Source organism: Oncorhynchus kisutch, linkage group LG20 (assembly GCF_002021735.2).
Source record: "Oncorhynchus kisutch isolate 150728-3 linkage group LG20, Okis_V2, whole genome shotgun sequence".
Classification (NCBI taxonomy): domain Eukaryota; kingdom Metazoa; phylum Chordata; class Actinopteri; order Salmoniformes; family Salmonidae; genus Oncorhynchus; species Oncorhynchus kisutch.
In genome coordinates, this window is record NC_034193.2 from 30,434,652 (window position 1) to 30,447,937 (window position 13,286).

Sequence of the window (13,286 nt, forward strand, 5' to 3'; positions counted from 1 at the left end):
ATACGAATGTGTGCAACTTAATTGGTGCGAAAAGACACGAATTTAACCAGTAGGCGACACACAAGCCTTTGCAACAACCGTAGACGCGATAGCCTGTATTTCATTATTTATTTAACGTTATGAATATGTAGATATTTTGTCTTTTTTTAATCCCTATTAAAACATTGTGGTTGTATGCTTATATGTACTGTTATCGATTTTTATGAACAGACTTTCAGTATAGAATGAATGTAAGCAATGTATGATGGCGAATGTTGTTTTATTTCGGTTGTAGTTCCATGTATTTCTTACAAAAAACAAACGTGTAAAACATTTTTATTGACCAGAATGTAACTGAAACACAATAGCAGTCTTGCCATTGTCCATAAATACCAAAACATGTTTTTTCTTATAACATTTGGGGAAACGTATGTTGTCATTATTGTAGTCTTAAATTTAGTTGGCCAACCAAAATTACCAAAACGTTAACCCGTACTAAGGCTAGGGTGGCTGAGTGTAAATACATGGCTCTGAGTGTAAGCACCTTTTCACAAGAAACTTTCTTGTGTTCAAATGACCGTCAGTGCGAAATAGCTAGAAAGCTTTCGTATTTCAACTTGGCTGCACCTACGGTTATGAGAACGATCAATCATGTGTACTACCTGCGTCGACCTGTGACTGGCAGAAAAAAACGGAAAGTGTCTAGGCTACCGGAATGTTACAAGAACAAGGATGGTTACATGACATTCGGCCATGTGACATTTGTTGTTTATAGATTTTTCGCCCACACATCGACCCTGGACAGATAACAGGTAGGTCGCCAGTTCGTCCCTTGTCAGAAATACAGCATACATACACATTTGTTTTGTGTTTGTTAAAGTTTTTGGTTTCAAAAAAACGTGTTAAACCAGTAAGGAAGGTTACGTAACTAAGGTGAATAAAGAAAGTTGCATACACAACATAGAATGTCTTGATATTTTTGTTGCATTACTTGCGTATATTTGGATATCATTCTCACTTATTATTTTAGCCACCTATACATTAGGCTATATATTCCCCTTTTTCCTCTTTGCATCTTCAAAAAAATACACATTGCCACTTAATCTGTATACATCTTGCGACTTCTCCTTGGAAGAAGGTGAGAGGGACCCTAGGAGGGACGTAAAGGAGTTGATGAAATCCTGTTAAGACAGACAATCAGGTGAGAGTTGGGCCTACCTAACTAGTCAATGATCTAAATTGATCAAAACTTGTAGACACTGTAGCCTTTAAGGACTGGAGTTGCACACATGCCATAGAACAACATGAACAAGGAAGTGACAGACTAATGGTGCATGGTTGGTAAAGACTAACTGATCTGCAAGATATAATAGATATGTATTTGTTATGCAAAGTGATTTGTAGATCAGTCAGTCTGTGTGTGGAGGAGGATGAAGACCTTTAGTGACGTACAGGACATAGTAAAACAAACACGCTATCAATGACATGCAGCTTTTCTCATAGACGGGGGAGGTTACTATGTGAAGGAATGTGTTAGGATTGGAAGTTTTCTCTTTATGTTTCTTTTGAGATGGTATGGCCTCTGAAGACCCCCAAGACCAACTGGATGAGGCTATTAAAAAGGCAGAACGCCTTGCCGAGGAGCTCAACCAAGAAAAGGACCCACAAGCCCAACTGGACGAGGCCATTAACGAGGCAAAAAGACTGGCTGAGGAGCTCAACCCAGAACGGGTAATGTAACAAGTCGTACATTACCGGTAATGTAACCCCTACAGCTCCCATACGTTCATAAATATTCCCAACACAACCCCAGCACCACAGCGTTATGATTTATCATTGCCTTTTGTTTGTCAAAGTAGACCCCACCTGGCACAAATGTGAATTTAAATGTAGACTCCGTGATATGACCTGAACACGGGCCTCAATTATATATATTTTTTATTTATTTATTTCACCTTTTATTTAACCAGGTAGGCTAGTTGAGAACAAGTTCTCATTTGCAACTGCGACCTGGCCAAGATAAAAGCGTAGCAATTCGACACATACAACAACACAGAGTTACACATGGAATAAACAAAACATACAGTCAATAATACAGTAGAACCAAAGAAAACAAAAAGTCTATATACAGTGAGTGCAAATGAGGTAAGTTAAGGAAATAAATAGGCCATGGTGACGAAGTAATTACAATATAGCAATTAAACACTGGAATGGTAGATCGGCAGAAGATGAATGTGCAGGTAAAGATACTGGGGTGCAAAGGAGCTAAATAAATACATAAATACCAGTATGGGGATGAGGTAGGTAGAGGGGCTCTTTACAGATAGGCTAAGTACAGGTGCAGTGATCTGTAAACTGCTCTGACAGCTGGTGCTTAAAGCTCGTGAGGGAGATGTGAGTATCCAGCTTCAGAGATTTTTGCAATTCGTTCCAGTCATGGGCAGCAGAAAACTGGAAGGAAAGATGACCAAAGGAGGAATTGGCTTTGGGGGTGACCAGTGAGATATACCTGCTGGAGCGCGTGCTACAAGTGGGTGCTGCTATGGTGACCAGTGAGCTGAGATAAGGCGGGGCTTTACCTAGCAGAGACTTGTAGATAACCTGTAGCCAGTGGGTTTGGCGACGAGTATGAAGCGAGGGCCAACCAACGAGAGCGTACAGGTCGCAATGGTGGGTAGTGTGTGGGGCTTTGGTGACAAAAAGGATGGCACTGTGATAGACTGCATCCAGTTTGTTGAGTAGAGTGTTGGAGGCTATTTTATAGATGACATCACCGAAGTCGAGGATCGGTAGAATGGTCAGTTTTACGAGGGTATGTTTGGCAGCATGAGTGAAGGATGCTTTGTTGCGATATAGGAAGCCGATTCTAGATTTAATTTTGGATTGGAGATGGTTAATGTGAGTCTGGAAGGAGAGTTTACAGTCTAACCAGACACCCAGGTATTTGTAGTTGTCCACGTATTCTAAGTCAGAGCCGTCCAGAGTAGTGCCCATTGAGCATGTGACACAAGGGTGCACTTGTTAGCATCCGTGTGAACTTCTACACATTTAAGCTTTGTGAGTGAGCCAGAACGTGGGTCTACTGCAGGTGCCATTCCTCAGCTGACAAATCACTTCACCTTATGTGAAAATAAAATTATTGCTTGTGCTCCATATGTGCACAAGCAAGCCATGCTTGTGGGTGACTTTTATTAGTGGGCCAGCCATGATAATTGAAATGCACTTTTTTAGGAAAATAAGAAGAACAAGACAAACAAGCCTCCATGGATTAGGTTCAGATGGAGACAAAGGGATGAGAGAGGACAGATTGTTCCTCAAACCAGGAAGGCAACTAAATCCACTTCTCTTGGTAAGTTTCATCCCGTCTAGGTGTTTAATTTTATTGGTCCCTGGTGTGACTTTTTCCTTTCAAACATACTGTATCATAGCATATTAAAGGTTTGTTGCCGTGCCATAGGCCGGTCTAGTACCATCTACCCACAGCACATAATATATTACATGCAGGTCTGATCCCACCTTTCCCTGTCTCTAACTGTTGTCTGTCTCTGATGAAAATACATATTTAACGAAAGGAGAGTCAGAACTCCAGCAAATCTTTTGTATTAAAAAGCTTTTTATTATCTTTTTTTTTCAGCTCCAAGGGCCAGTACATCAAGAGCCAGACTAGTGCAACCTTCTGGACCAGTCACTGAGGAGGAAGAATCAGGTATTGATGAGCGATTGTATATATTAATCTACACAATTCCTTGTTATTCAGTGGCCTTGTAATTAATTTATTGTATTTTTATTAAATTTGTAATTGGTAGTTGAAACAATAACAAAGCACACTCCCCTCCCCTGTTTTTGTTAAAAGCTGAGTGATGGGGTTGGTGAAATGTAACCACTTTCAATTTATTGACAGAGCTATTATTGCAATAACTTACCATCAATGTTATTAAAATAATAGTTTTAACCATATATCATTAATATAAATCCAAAAATGGCTTTATCAACTTCTGAATGCCCCTTTAAGTATAATCCTTTCCTTTTTTGCATATCTTATTTTAGAGACAAGGACCAGTGGATTGGAATCCACTCCAGTTTTAAACATTGATGAAGAAATAGGTATGTTAATATTGTTTTACTTTCTACATTGGGGTTATCTTGGTGTTACTGAATTATACTGCACGACATCTTTATTTTGACAGTGATGCAACAATTTTAAATGTGTCTCAAGTCTCCAGAATTTGGGATTTGAGATCAAATGTTTGATATGAGGTTACAGTACAGAATGTCACCTTTTATTTCGGGGTATTTTCAGACTTTTCTGATTTACCGTTTCGAAATGAAAGCACTTTATATGTCTAGTTGCAAGTTTTATTAGTCGTATGTACAGGATACGGATGGTAACACCATCCAACGAAATGCTTACTTGCAGGTAGCTTCTCGACAAAGCAATTGAAAATGCTGGAGTATAGAGATGAATTCAACATTTTTTAGCATCACTGTCCAAATACTTCTGTAGGGGAGTGCAACAACAACATCCTGGCAGAGATTTTTCCTCCACATTTCCTTTAATATGAAGCAATCTGCCATTCCACATTATGGAATTAGTCTTAGTTGAATTCATTCAAATCCACTATTGGAATGTTTACAGTGTCGTTCCTTTTTGTAACCACTGTCTGTAATTGTGGAAGCTGGAAGCATTTGCCTTTGAGGAGAGTTTACTCTGTCGTCAAAATATACTGTGTACAAAATATTCCTAATATTGAGTTGCACTCCCTTTTGTGCTCAGAACAGCCTCAATTCGTCAGGGTGTGGACTACACAAGGTGTCGAAAGTGTTCCAAAGGGATGCTGGCCCATGTTGACTCAAGTGCTTCCCACAGTTGTCAATTTGGCTGGATGTCCTTTGGGTGGTGGACCATTCTTGATACACACGATTAAATGTGGATCGTGAAAAACCCAGCAGCGTTGCAGTTCTTGACACAAACCGTTGGACCTGGCACCTACTACCATACCCCTTTCAAAGGCACTTAAATATTTTGTCTTGCCCAGTCACCCTCTGAATGGCACACATACACAATCCATGTCTCAAGGCTTAAACATCCTCCTTTAATCTGTCTCCTCCCCTTTATCTACACTGAGGTGGATTTAACAGGTGACATCAATAAGGGATCATAGCTTTCACCTGGTCAGTCTGTCAGGGAAAGAGAATGTTTTGTACTCAGTGTGTTGTTGCTGTTTTAAGAACATTCAGAATTTATTTTCGATGATGGGATCAAGTTCTATTGTGTGATATTCCAATTTAGACTTTACTCAACATTTTGGTCTGCCCTGTAATTGAATTTACTGTAGAATCAAAGCTGAGGTTTTTGGCTTGTCACACCATAGATTGTGCATATATATATTTGCTGTCACCTACTGACAGCCCAATGTGCGTTTTAATAGATTAATTATATCATATTCGTACTTTAATCCTTTTCCCATTTTTGTGTTTTCAAAAAAGCTATACTTTATAGAGAAATGAACATCCTCCTAGCTGACTTAGAAGACCCTGAGTGTTCAAATCCTGCTGTGCCTGGTGCATCACACAGTTGGAGTGTGAGGAAGGAACTCTCACAGGAGGGAGTCCAGGCCTGAGATTGTAGATTCTCTGCTGGCTGCAGAGCATGTTTCTCAGAAGATCTGTCAGTCATGCAATGTGAAAAGGGCTATTCTGCGATGTAGAGACTCTGCCGAAACAGCTTTACTGCGAAGACTGCGATGTCTCTACACATGCAATGTTCCCCCTGCACAACAGAGAGTCCATGATCGAGGGGTTCTACACGCCCCTTCCTCCAACTACAGCCATATCGCTCTCCACAGTGATGGCAAATATACACTTCATGAACAGGGTGTGCTTAAATTTTTTTTGCGGCTGAATGTATTATATCAAAGTTCAAATGTATTCTTGTTTATTGTTGTATATAAATATTGTCCCTAGATTGTTTCTTACCATTGGATGTACCAGAGGTGATATGTGGTTGCCTGACAAGCACCATCCATGTTGGCCCTGGGAAACATATAATACTCGTAGGAATAAATGGTATGTGCAATATCTACAAGAACCAAACAGTGATGTAGCAATGCAATGTAAAACAACATTAATTCAGATTAAATTTCTTTCCTCAAGGTCGCTACAATGTCACAGTGCCTGTGCTTACCTGCACAACCTGTCTTAGCACCTGGACAGCAAACTTGGCAGATCTGATAAAGAATGGGTACTGTGACACCATATACCAGGTAGATGTGTTCAGCTCTTTTGAGGAGCTGGAAGTGTCAGCCCCAGGAATGTCCCGTCTGGCGTTTTATGCGGATTTTGGAGCAGCGAACTGACTCCTTTGGCAGGGTAACAATCAATTATACTCAGCTTTACCAATGTATGACTTCAGGTTAACTATGTTACATTTTGTTACAACACTTTGTGTAACACAACTTTATTTCCAGTACTATAACTATGTTAAAACTTCAGGTCTCTTGCTACAGTATGTATTAGCCTCCTGCACCACTGTCCTGCCATGCACCTTATCTGTGCCCCTCTTGCATCCAATATTACCTGCTCTTTACAACATAAGTACTCATCCTACTTTTTCATTGGCTTTCACCTGCTTTGCTGTCAACACTATGTACTGGCCCTGCTTTAACTCAAATCCAGTCAGCCATAGTGAATGATAGTATGTTTTTTTATACTATTGTTGTAAGTTATTTCATATATTTTCTATATGTATTTTTCCCTTACCAGAACGGAATGATCTGTGGGGACACTTTTCAAAAAAGCTTCTTTGAGTGGACGTACTGCCGCTCTGAAATGGATTAGGTCTGTGATATACAGGACTTTGACTGCCCAGCCTGGTCTGTGATATACAGGACTTTGACTGCCCAGCCTGGTCTGTGATATACAGGACTTTGACTGCCCAGCCTGGTCTGTGATATACAGGACTTTGACTGCCCAGCCTGGTCTGTGATATACAGGACTTTGACTGCCCAGCCTGGTCTGTGATATACAGGACTTTGACTGCCCAGCCTGGTCTGTGATATACAGGACTTTGACTGCCCAGGCTGGTCTGTGATATACAGGACTTTGACTGCCCAGCCTGTTCACCCAGCATGCTTGCAGTGTCAGTGGACGGGAACAAGAAGCTGTATAGCTGTATCGATTCAAAAAAGGGTATGTAAAAGTATTCATAATTTATCAAATAACACCGTACTCTATATCATTTAAACAATCCAAACAAGGTTTGTCTTTTCCTTGTCCAGTGTGAACGTTTTCAAATGCAGTTTAGGTCATTTTTAGCTTGTAATGAAATGAATTATCAACATTTTCAAGTGTCCCACAATCAGTTATTGAGTTTGATTGCTATTTCATATGTCATATTTAATGTATTTCACGTATCCTTTCAATTCTTTGATGATAAAGGATTCTTTGATGGCGTTGACAGTCAATCTCCAACTTCTGATCTCCATTGTAGCGAACACAGGGGGTAGCTCAGTGCCCTCAGCTAGATTTAAAAAAACCTAACCACTGTCCCGTTAACACTTCCCCCCCAAAAACATAATTTCTTCCGATACTCTTCTACTTCATTGTCTAAGGTTATGGAAAAGGAGTATGTGGAGCATCCCAGTGGACAGCAGCTAAAGAGTCATCAAGGAAAACAAACGACAAACTTGATGAAGAGGGACTCGAAGTAGCCGTCTCTCGCCATGGAATACTTCTAAGGAGCCTCAACATGATGCGTGGAGAGATATTTGCATATCCACTGTTCTTGCAGAAGGAATTGTCTGGCAGCAGGAACATACAATTCATGTGTATGTGATCTGCAAATTTTGGCCATACCTGACCAAAGTTGCCCTTCATTGTCCAGAGCTCGCCACTCTTCTAGACATGAAGCCACTTTCTGTCATGCAAAGGCACATCGTTTGAAATGCGAGGTCAGTGTTTCTTTATTAAACTGTTCAAAGAGAATTTCCAGCTTCAGTCCTTTACAAGGCTTCCCATTTAGATGTTTGTTATTCACAGAATTGCAATATCAAGTCTATATTTAAAAAAAAAAGTAAATTAAGATTAAGTGGGGAGGACAGAATCAGGAAGGAGCTGGCACAACTCTGGGGGAGGAAGTGGAACAAGGGAACAGCTTCTTATCGAGGGCTGCAATCTGTTCCAAGCAAATGTCCAAAGGAGGTAAACATTTTGTTTAAGGTTGTTCTATTCAGCTATGTTAATACTTATCTGGAATAAGGAGTTCTATTTGGCATTTCTAGTAAGAACAGACATGCTAACCATCCAGGCTATGGGGTGGAACAGAAGGAAGAAAAAACCTGCACAAAGTATTGTCCAGAAGATACTTGAAGGTGTATTGTGTGGATCAATACATTTATTTTAGAAGTATTATATCTATGGATTTAATTTATTTAAAAACAATTAGTTATTCTGTTTAGTTTTTGTCATAATTCTCAGACAACAGCAAAAATCCAGGAGGAGACCCAGACTCTCAAAGTTTAAGAGTGATTTGGGTGTTAGGCGATGAGACTCTGTACAACAGAAGTTCAACAATGGGATAATACAGGTAAATGAATACAAAATATAAATAATCCTAAATGTAACTCTCCTGGACTGTCACCTTGACGTAGTGGAGAGGCTTGTGTACGCCAATGACTCAGAGCTAACCCTCAGAGGGTGTATTCCACCGACACGTGCAATCAAGCCGGACGGGTAGGAGGCAGACTAAACATTCCCTGGTTATCCAGGTTGGGGCTCATTCACCGCCCACATAACAAGTCATTTGTTACAGAAACCTTCACAGGCCCTATGTTCCTCCAAGAAGTGAGTGCATCTTTTCAGCGTTGGAGATACATTGTTAATTTATAGATGTACTGTATTTCAGAGGATACAAATGATAACATGGGACGGTCCCCAGGTACTACAGAGAACAATGTAAGTCCTGTTAGCATCAAACAAAGGAAACAGAACCTCTATTTCCTGAATATTGAATTGCACACACTTCATTTCTCGTTAATTTCAAAGCCATGCAATGTAGCAAATAATTTAATTCTCCTTTTGTTTTGATGAGATGGATGTTTTGTTATCCGTGTTTGTTCAGTTGCGTAAACACAGACAGCACTTGTGAATTTACAGCTGACCTACTCACAAAGACAATAGCCTTTGACCGGGTGATGCTCCTGAGACGGCTGAAGGAGGAGGAGTTAATTGTCCTAAAGGAAGTCTAGCAGCACTGGGAAAGCCTAAAGAGGGAATTGGAGAATGTGCAAGACCTTGCTTCACATGTGGCACTTGACCTAAGCAGGCAAAGTAGGGGAACGTTCATTAATATGTATTGATGTTGGCACCTTGTAATTGCTATTGTACTTAAGGAATACGTCATTGTATTTACCCTACACATTACGATTGTTGGTGTTAGGCTGGCAATTGAATCAGTCGGAAGCTGGGAGCAGAGGTCTCTTCTCCATGCTTCAGAGGAGAGTCAGCAGCCTCAGAAGACACCAGGACTCTGTCAAACTGATATACAGCAAAGCTATGGGCCAAGACACCTCCCTCCTAGAAAATAACTTCATAGATGACCTCCTGGAAGAGGACCTAGATGACATCTATGACAGCATCCACTACAGCTCTGACGAGGAATCTATCACAGACTGAAGGTGTTCGTTTGGGTGGGTGCAGTTTGCACGGGGTAAAAAGTGATTCCATTTGTTTTGCATATGTGCTTTATCTGCCTTCCTAAGGAAAAATAGTTTGAACACTTTATGGAAAATAATGTTTATTCCTTGTTGACAATGTGATCATGTGGCACAGATTTGAGAAGGGCGCTCGTCTGTTACTGCTTTTGCCCGGTTACATGACCAGGTCCGATGCACCCCTTTAAAATGGCCAATCTGCAGTTGCTACATCCACTTTTGGATTCTTTAAGAATATAATTTATAAATGCCTCATGAATATAGTTCACCTGCCGTACCCCGTCAGATCCCAAAATATATATTTTTTTCTACTCGAATGTTTGACTTTGTTTACAATGTAAACATACGAGCGTGTGTCAAAACTCATTCCACGGGTGAGCCGAGTGTCTGCGCTCCTCCCATAATTGATTAATTAAGGTCACTAATTAGTAAGGAACTCCCCTCACCTGGTTGGTTAGGTCTTAATTGAAAGGAAAAAACAAAAACCAGCAGACACTAGGCTCTCCATGGAATGAGATTGACACCACTGGACTATAGCCGCGAAACATGGTTTAAACTATGGTTACATTTCTCCATCCCCATCCCTCTGCTTTTTACAGAACCACTGGTGGGGAGAACGATTTATTGTTTCACCTGGTGATTTCCGATTTAAACATTGTTAAAGTCCCTCTGTTGCCATTGATTTAGCTTCTTCTGGGGTCTTCTTTTACTGGAATACCATAATATGAAGGTGTCACACAATCTTTGACAGCTATGAGTTCACATTAATGTTAAGATATAGACCAGACGCTTTGGAAAAGGATTGTATCACATTGATCGATATGGGAATTTGGTTAGCGTCTTTCAGATAGTGTAGAATCTGCCAGCTGGCTTATAATGATTTCTTTACCAGCTATGGAAATACCTTGTACAGGACATTTATTTAAAGAATTTGCAAGAAGTTGGGTGATTAATAAAACAGGTACGGAGAGAGGACAACTTTGCCTAATTCCTCTCTTTAACTCAAATCTAGGTGAGGTGCCATATTTCAATTTGATAGAGCTGTTACCATTTGCATAGAGTGTCTTAATAGCCTTACAGAAAAAAATCCCTAAAGCCAAGTCTCTCAAGGGAGTGGAAGAGAAACTGATGCTCTACTGTGTCAAATGCTTTATAAAAATCAAAAAAATAATATGAAGCTATCCTCAGTTATTAGGTCTGAGTAGTCAAGTATGTCTAATACTAGTCTGACATTGTTAGAAATGTCTGTTCCTCATGAAGCCAGACTGTGTTTCATCAATGATTGCATCCAAACTGTAGTAGGATGAGTCAAAGATGTAGGAGCAGTGAACGTAAACGATAAGGAACCGAGATCTGCACCATTAAGTCAATTTAAAGTGAAAATAGCTTATTCCATAACCTTTGAGCTAGACATTATCCGGCTTTGAAATTCAACTCAACTGAAAATTATGTTCAAGACCAAACCAAGGGTTATTGTAGTAAGAGAGACTAAAACCCCTCTTTAGTGTAATCAGGAACTATTCTGAGAAATAAAACAAATAATTTAAATAAAAGGGTACCTACTATTTTAAGTGCATATGAAACTGATCATAAAATAATTGAATAAAAAATGTTTTACATAAACGTTCCTAAGACCTTTTTTGGAAATAAGTATTAACTAAATAGAACAATAACCATGTAAAGTCATAGCAGACCTGTATGCCCTTTAAAACAGTATCTTAGTTACTGTATACATAAAAAATAAATACAGCTTTCAATCTTCTTCGTAAGTTTGTAAACAAAATAGGTCTTCTGGTCATACAAGAACAAACTAATAAATTGAAATACCTGAGTATTCCTGAAAAATAGTCACCAGATGCTTGTTAGGTAAACAACATAAGGAAAATGAGAATGCCATGGCTGAAACCATCAACCTGTTCCTTCTAGTGAGATTTTGGGGAGGAATATGGATTTCTGAACCGTTGATGAAGCCTCGTCCTCCGACGAAGTTAGCAGCTTTTCCGTCATTTCGTGCTATCTTGACCGTTGGCCACAACTTGTTCCTTCTTTCTATGTCCTCCGGGCTGAGATGCTCGGCGAAACGCATACCATGGCTCTGAAGGAAGGCGTTCATCCTAGCAGCTTGCATCCCTGTAGAATCTGGCAGTGAAGAGCACGATGAAACCCCTAGGTCTTGAATCATTTTGCTGTTGTTTCTTGCCGAGGCGGTGCACAACGTTGATGGTATCACCAACTTTGTTCTTCTCTGCAGGCAAAACTTCTTGGCAGATGTGGATAGCCTCTCCTTGCACATCTTCATTCTCCACCTCTGGCAAACCGTAGAGTCTCAGGTTCCATTTTCTTGTGTATTGTTCCAGATCAGTGAGACGTCTATGGTAGACATTGTTATTCTTTTCCACCCTTTTTTCAACTTTTGCCACTCTCGTTTTCACATCCTTGATTTCACCACATGCAAATTCCAGTCTTTTTCAAGCCTTTGATAACCATGGTGTTCGCGCCTACCATTTTCTCAATGGGGTCACACCTGGAGTTGATGAGTAAGGAGAGGATAGCCACGATGTCAGAGTTCATGTTGGGTTTTTTGGAGGGTGGAGGTTTGCACAGAGTAACAGGTAAAGAGGGGAATATGTCATCTTCAGCAGCATTCGAAAGCATGATATTATCCATAGGCCAAGCGTAGTTGTGGCAGTTGTCTATAAGCACGTTTCTCTCGTTGATTAGCAATAGAACGGCTAACTTCTTCCTTTCTTTTTTTGTCACGACTTTGCCTGGACATGCCGAAATAAATTATCCAATTATTATTCCAGTCACAGGAAAGGTCTTATATCTTGAACAAATAAAAATAGTAATGACTGTAAACTTTTTTTTTTCACAATCTTTCTGAAGTTTGGTACGGTGCTCGGTAAAAAAAGCGTCTGTTCAAGCCGCCATCTTGGCACCTCAATCCCTCAGAGTTTATGTGCGTCGCAATGCCCGTGACGTAATAGACTATGTTTCTAAATTTTCTGATTACATTTTTAAACTATTCAAATTATTCTTGTGCAATGTTACATTCATTTGAATGTCGTAAACATTGTCGGATTCTATTAAATAATTGATGTAACAGATAAATTCTTATGTTACAGAAACCAGAAAAGTTGTGAACTACAAATGTGGCGCCATTTTGTAGTTTTTTCCTAACCCTAACCAGTTTGTTTTTTATCAATATCTTCGACCAATATCATTCTAATTGATGTGTAGAATGATCTGTACATTCATTAGGACATACATAACGCGGTACTGCATCAACACATGCCAATTCAATGTCTGAAGTAGTGCACTTTCTGAAATGTGTTTTTCGTCATAACTATTTAAGTTTGACATGTGCGATTCTTTTGATTTAATAAGGACCCCTTACTAAACCTTCATGTCAAATAACGTTCTGATATGTTTATCGATTGTTGATTTTAAAAAATCATAAAAGTTTGGGGAAAAGTCAACTGTTGGTGGTGCTACTGAGCACTCGATGGCCACCAGGGGTATGGGATTGCATAATTATGTTTAATTCATGCATAGGATTATTTGTGCCAAGCCATAAATCTAAGCTAACAAAAAAAT

General features: G+C 39.8%; 1 long non-coding RNA gene across 5 annotated transcripts; it reads left to right on the forward strand.

Annotated features, from left to right (window-relative positions):
• The first annotated feature begins 462 nt into the window (after positions 1 to 462).
• Positions 463 to 10,696, forward strand: LOC116355521 (uncharacterized). Of its 5 annotated transcripts, XR_004204556.1 has the most exons (14): positions 466 to 791; positions 1,115 to 1,180; positions 1,550 to 1,710; positions 3,211 to 3,328; positions 3,614 to 3,685; positions 4,027 to 4,083; positions 5,467 to 5,854; positions 5,944 to 6,045; positions 6,133 to 6,348; positions 6,742 to 7,167; positions 7,590 to 7,928; positions 8,882 to 8,931; positions 9,133 to 9,306; positions 9,416 to 10,658. It is a non-coding gene; the product is annotated as an uncharacterized LOC116355521 (long non-coding RNA). The 5 variants fall into 5 exon arrangements; XR_004204554.1 differs by having other exon boundaries at positions 463 to 791; positions 7,590 to 8,931; XR_004204555.1 differs by having other exon boundaries at positions 464 to 791; positions 8,882 to 9,306.
• Positions 10,697 to 13,286: the final 2,590 nt, after the last annotated feature.